This window comes from Ceratotherium simum, chromosome X (genome assembly GCF_057802395.1).
Source record: "Ceratotherium simum simum isolate JZ-2026a chromosome X, ASM5780239v1, whole genome shotgun sequence".
Taxonomy (NCBI): domain Eukaryota; kingdom Metazoa; phylum Chordata; class Mammalia; order Perissodactyla; family Rhinocerotidae; genus Ceratotherium; species Ceratotherium simum.
Genome location: NC_141940.1, coordinates 83,354,825 through 83,360,824, shown reverse-complemented (window position 1 = coordinate 83,360,824; position 6,000 = coordinate 83,354,825).

The window sequence follows — 6,000 nt, the reverse complement described above, 5'->3', positions numbered from 1 at the left end:
CCTGTGGCTCCTCTGAGTCCTCTATGCTGGAGTTTCCCACTGGCTGACAGAATCCGAAGAGCCACGGTTTCCCCACCGAGGGCCGCCCCTCCCCCCTCTCTGGGAGCCGCACAGACTGGGATCACTGATCTGATGGGGAGGGAGAGGAGTTCTCCTTACCTCTCCCCACTTCCTCCGGGGGCCCAGCACATTCCATTCTCAGATGTGCGGCAGCGTGTATCCCTCCGCTCTAGCTTTCCACTGTCTGGGATTCCGTTGTTGGTCTGTGACTGTTCCTTTTGTTGTATCTTGTCAGGGGAAGAGTTCACGGGAAAGCTCACTCTGCCATGATGCTGACGTCAATCGATTTCATCATTTCTTATGGCTGAGTAGTATTCCATTGTATATATATACCATATCTTGTTTATCCATTCGTCCATTGATGGGCCCTTAGGTTGCTTCCAAGTCTTGGCTATTGTGAATAACGCTGCAATGAACACAGGGGTTCATGTACCTTTACAAATTGTTGTTTTCAAGTTCTTTGGATAAATACCCAACAGTGGAATAGCTGGATCATATGGTAGTTTTATCCTTGATTTTTTGAGGAATTGCCATACTGTTTTCCATAGTGGCTGCACCAGTTTGCACTCCCACCAGCAGTGTATGAGAGTTCCCTTCTCTCCACATGCTCTCCAACACATGCTGTTTCCTATCTTGTTAATTATAGCCATTCTGACGGGCGTGAGGTGATATCTCATTGTAGTTTTGATTTGCATTTCCCTGATAGTTAGTGATTTTGAACATCTTTTCATGTGTCTGTTGGCCATCTGTATATCTTCATTGGAGAAATGTCTGTTCAGGTCATTTGCCTATTTTTTAATTGGGTTGTTAGTTTTTTGTTGTTGAGAGGCATGAGTTTTTTATATATTTTAGAGATTAACCTCTTATCAGATGTATGGTTTGTAAATATCTTCTCCCAATTGTTAGGTTGTATTTTCATTTTGTTGATGGTTTCCTTTGCTGTGCAGAAGCTTTTTAGTTGATGTAGTCCCTTTTGTTTATTTCTTCTATTGTTTCTCTTGCCCGGTTAGACACGGTGCTTGAAAATATGTTGCTAAGACAGATGTCGAAGAGCACACGGCCTATGTTTTCTTCTAGAAGTTTCATAGTTTCAGGTCTTACATTCAAGTCTTTAATCCATTTGGAGTTAATTTTTGTGTAGGGCATAAGGTAAGGGTCTACTTTCATTTTTTTGCATATGGCTATCCACTTTTCCCAACACCACATTTTGAAGAGACATTCTTTTCTCCATTGTATGTTCTTGGCTAATTTGTCAAATGTTAGCTGTCCATAGATGTGTGGGTTTATTTCTGGGCTATCGATTCTATTCCATTGATCTGTGTGTCTCTTTTTGTGCCAGTACCATGCTATTTTGGTTACTATATTTTTGTAGTATTTTTAGAAATCAAGGAGTGTGACCCCTCCAGTTTTGTTCCTTTTTCTCAGGATTCATTTAGCTATCCGGGTTCTTTTGTTGTTCCAAATAAATTTTAGGATTCTTTGTTCTGTTTCTGTCAAAAATGTTGTTGGAACTTTGATAGGGATTGCATTGAATCTATAGATTGATTTCGGAAGTATGGACATCTTAACTATGTTAATTTTTCCAATCCAAGAGCATGGAATATCTTTCCATTTCTTTGTGTCTTCTTCAATTTCTTTTAGCAATGTTGTATAGTTTTCGGTGTACAGATCTTTCACCTCTTTGTTTAAGTTTATTCCTGGGTATTTTATTCTTTATGTTGCAATTGTAAATGGGTTGGTATTATTAATTTCTCTTTCTGCTACCTCGTTGTTAGTGTATAGAAATGCAACTGATTGTTGTATGTTGATTTTGTATCCGGCAACATTACCATATTCGTTTATAACTTCTACAAGTTTTCTGGTGGATTCTTTAGGGTTTTCTATATATAAAATCATGTCATCTGCAAATAGTGACAGTTTCACTTCTTCCTTTCCAATTTGGATTCCTTTTAATTCTTTCTCTTGCCTGATTTCTCTGGCTAGGACTTCCAATACTAGGTTAAATAGTAGTGCTGACAGTGGGGATCCTTGTCTGGTTCCTGTTCTTAGAAGGATAGCTTTCAGTTTTTCACCACTGAGGATGATATTAGCTGTGGGTTTCTCATATATGGCCTTTATTATGTTGAGGTACTTTCCTTCTATACCCATTTTATTCAGAGTTGTTATCATAAAGGGATGCTGTATCTTGTCAAATGCTTTCTCTGCATCTATTGAGATGATCATGTGATTTTTGTTCTTCATTTTATTAATGTGGTGTATTGCGTTGATTAATTTGCGAATGTTAAACCATCCCTGCATACCTGGAATAAATCCCACTTGATCATGGTGTATAATCTTTTTAACGTATTGTTGTATGCGATTTGCTAGTATTTTGTTCAGGATTTTCGCCTTGATGTTCATCAGTGATATTGGCCTGTAATTTTCTTTTTTTGTGTTGTCCTTGTCTGGTTTTGGTATCCGGGTAATGTCAGCTTCGTAGAATGAGTTAGGGAGCTTCCCCCCCTCCTCAATTTTTTGGAAGAGTTTGAGAAGGATAGGTATTAAGTCTTCTTTGAATGTTTGGTAGAATTCACCAGGGAAGCCGTCTGGTCCTAGACTTTTATTTTGGGGGAGGTTTTTGATTACTGTTTCTAGCTCCTTACTGGTGATTGGCCTATTCAAATTCTCTACTTCTTCTTGTTCCCAGTTTTGGAAGGTTGTATGATTCTAAGAATTTATCCATTTCTTCCAGATTGTCGAATTGGTTGGCATCCAACTTTTCATAGTATTCTCTTATAATCTTTTGTATTTCTGAGGTGACTGTTGTAATTTCTCCTCTTTCATTTCTGATTTTACTTATTTGTGCCTTCTCTCTTTTTTCTTGGTGAGTCTAGCTAAAGGTTTGTCAATTTTGTTGATCTTTTCAAAGAATCAGCTCTTGCTTTTATTAATTTTTTCTATTGTTTTTTTGGTCTCTATTTCATTTATTTCTGCTCTGATTTTTATTATTTCCCTTCTTCTACTGATTTTGGGCTTTGTTTGTTCTTCTGTTTCCAGTTCCTTTAGGTGCATTGTTAGATTGCTTATTTGAGATTTTGTTGTTTGTTGAGATAGGCCTGTATTTCTGTAAACTTCCCTCTTAGGACCACTTTTGCTGTATCCCATAAATTCTGGCATGTCTTATTTTCATTTTCATTTGTCTCCAGGTAGTTTTTGATTTCTTCTTTGATTCCTTCATTGACCCAGTCGTTGTTCAGTAGCATTTTGTTTAATCGCCACGTATTTGTGGCTTTTCTGATTTTCTTCCTATAGTTGATTTCTAGTTTCATACCGTTGTGCTCAGAAAAGATGCTTGGTATTATTTCAATCTTCTTAAATTTATGGAGACTCGTTTTGTGGCCCAATATGTGATCAATCCTGGAGAATGTTCCATATGCATTTGAAAAGAACGTGCATTCTTCGGTTTTTGGATGGAATGCTCCGTATATATCTACTAGGCCCATCTGTTCTAGTGTGTCATTTAAGGCCAATGTTTCCTTATTGATCTTCTGTTTGGATGATGTATCCGTTGGTGTAAGTGGAGTGTTAAAGTCCCCTACTATTATTGTGTTACTGTCTATTTCTGTTTTTATGTCTGTTAATATTTGCTTTATATATTTAGGTGCACCTACATTAGGTGTGTAGATATTTACAAGTGTTATATCCTCTTGTTACATTGTTCCCTTGATCATTATGTAATGCCCTACTTTGTCTCCTTTTACAGTTTTTGTTTTAAAGTCTATTTTGTCTGATATGAGTAATGCTACCCCAGCTTTCTTTTCATTGCATGGAGTATCTTTTTCCATCCCTTCACTTTCAGTTTCTGAGTGTCTTTATGTCTGAAGTGTGTCCTTTCTATGTAACATATATATGGTTCTTGGTGTTTTATCCAATCAGCCACCCTACGCCTTTTTATTGGGGCATTTAGTTCATTGACGTTTAAAGTAGCTATTGATAGTTATGCACTTACTGCCATTTTTTAACTTTTCTTCTCCACGTTTTAGTTGTCCTTCTCTGTTCCTTTCTCCTTCTACACAGAATTGATGGCCTCTTTAGTTTGACCTCTCTCTGAAAGCTCTACTCTTTAACTCCCCTCCTCCCTCCTTTTATGTTTTTGATATCATATCTAACCTCTTTTTTGTGCATTTGTATCCATTGCCCTCTTATCATGGAAAGAGATAATTTTTCCTCCTTGTTGTCTTCTCCTTTTCCCTTAAATCATTCCCTTTAACATTTCTTGTAGCACTGGTTTCTTGGTGACAAACTCCTTTAATTTTTGCTTGTCTGGGACATTTTTGATGTCTCCTTCCATTTTGAATGATAACCTTGCTGGGTAGAGTATTCTTGGCTGTAAATTTTTTCTTTTAGCACTTTAAATATATCTTGCCACTCTCTTCTATCCTGTAAGGTTTCTGCTGAGAAGTCAGCTGTTAGCCTTCTGGGGTTTCATTTTTATGTAACTTGTCTTTCTCCAGCAGCTTTTAGGATTCTCTTTTTACTTTAATTCTAGACATTTTGATTATGATGTGTCTTGGTGTGGGCCTCTTTGGGTTTATCTTGTTTGGGGCTCTCTGTGCTTCCTTTACCTGGATGTCTGATTCCTTCCTTAGTTTAGGGATGTTTTCATATATTATTTCTTGAAATAGATTCTCTGCCCCTTTGTCTCGCTCTTCTCCTTCTGGGACGCTTATAACACGGATGTTAGTGCGCTTGATATTTTCCCAGTGGTTCCTTAGAGTGTCCTCACTCTTTTTAATTCTTTTCTGTTTTACCTCTTCAGCTTGGGTAATTTCTTCTAGTCTTTCCTCCTGCTCACAGATCCATTCTTCTGTATCCTCTACTCTGCTTTTGAGTCCCTCTAGTGAATTTTTCATTTCCATTATTGTATTCTTCACTTCTGATTGGTTCTTTTTTATATGTTCCATTTCTTTTGACATTCTCACTGAGTTCATCTATTCTTCTCCCCATATCTGTGAGCATCCTTAACACTCTTTGTTTGAACTCTCTGTCTGGTAGCTTGCTCATTTCTGTTTCACTTAGTGCCTTTTCTGGGGTTTTGTCGTGTTCCCTTACTTGGAATGTATTCCTTTGCCTCCTCATTTTGCCTCTTTCCCTGTGCTTGTGTGTATGTATTAGGTAGGTCAGCTATGTCTCCTGCTCTTGGATAGGTGACCTTATATAAGTGATGCCTTAGGAGTCCTGCAGTGTGCCTCCCTCAGTTCTCAACGTTCGAGGGGTGACCACTATGTGGGCTACGTGTGTCCTTCTGTTGTGTCCTGTTTGCTCTCCCTGTATTCGCCCGGGTAAGCTGAGTTATGCTCCTCGTCAGGAGTTGTAATGCTCAGTTGTTTGTAGTTGCTGTGGGCCCTTCAGTCTCTTTATTAGGTGTGGGGATCCCCAGCTCAGTTGGCTACAAGTTCTAATACCACATTTGTGTTGCAGTATTTCTTTTAAGTGAGCGGGCCCCCAGCGTGGCAGGTTGTTAGTCTCAGGGGCTTACAATTGCTATAAGTCTCCAGCCTTTAGGTCTCTTGTCAGCTGTCTGAGGATTGCAGGTAGGTGGGGCTGGACTCAGGCACGGGAGCACCCAATTGTTTCAGACTTTGGAAGGTGGGGCAAAGTCCTATGTGGGTCTTTGAGAAGAACAAGTCTTCTGCAGCTGACAAGCCCTGCCCCCCACAGGTCCACACAAATAGTCAACACAGTCCTGCCCCATGTGTGTTCCCTGACCTCCGGAAGTGGACCCAGTCTCTCCCCGGCTTGAGCCCCACACACTCCAACACCGCCTCACACTCTCCACCCACTCCCTGTGCACGTCCTGCCCCACTGATGTGGCCTTAGTTGCCAGGCTGCAGAGAATCCAGTCACCACTCTACGCAGGCCTACGGTTGCCTGAGGGCTTGTTGTTGGGTGGGGCCAGTC